This window comes from Chinchilla lanigera, unplaced genomic scaffold (genome assembly GCF_000276665.1).
Source record: "Chinchilla lanigera isolate Chin_1 unplaced genomic scaffold, ChiLan1.0 scaffold00356, whole genome shotgun sequence".
In the NCBI taxonomy this organism is placed as follows: domain Eukaryota; kingdom Metazoa; phylum Chordata; class Mammalia; order Rodentia; family Chinchillidae; genus Chinchilla; species Chinchilla lanigera.
Window position 1 is genome coordinate 1465 of NW_004955757.1, and position 407 is coordinate 1871.

Genomic DNA, 407 nt, shown 5'->3' on the forward strand with positions numbered 1-407 from the left:
GCCCCCCAACCTGTCTTAAAAAGACCAAAAAAAATAAAAAATAAAAGTAAAAGGAGGGCTTGAAGGAGACAAGGGGATAGATCTCTTGCAAATGAGGAGTCCACAAGAGCATAAGAGTGAAAAGTGGGAGAGAGGAAGAGAAATAAGTAGAATATAGACATGTCATGTCGATGGACCTGATAGCCTGAATGAATGTAAACATTATGTGTCATAAACAGGAGATAAGATCAATAACATGTATATGAATGAAAATGGGGAAATGCCACTCAGCAGAGGGGGAAGAGATGCAAAAGGGAAGAAGAAAGTAAGTAAAAAGATAATCCAGCTGCATTGTACGTATGCACCCACTCCCTAGGATGAATGTAAACTTCCTGTACTGCAAATGTGTACTAATAAAAACAAAGTAC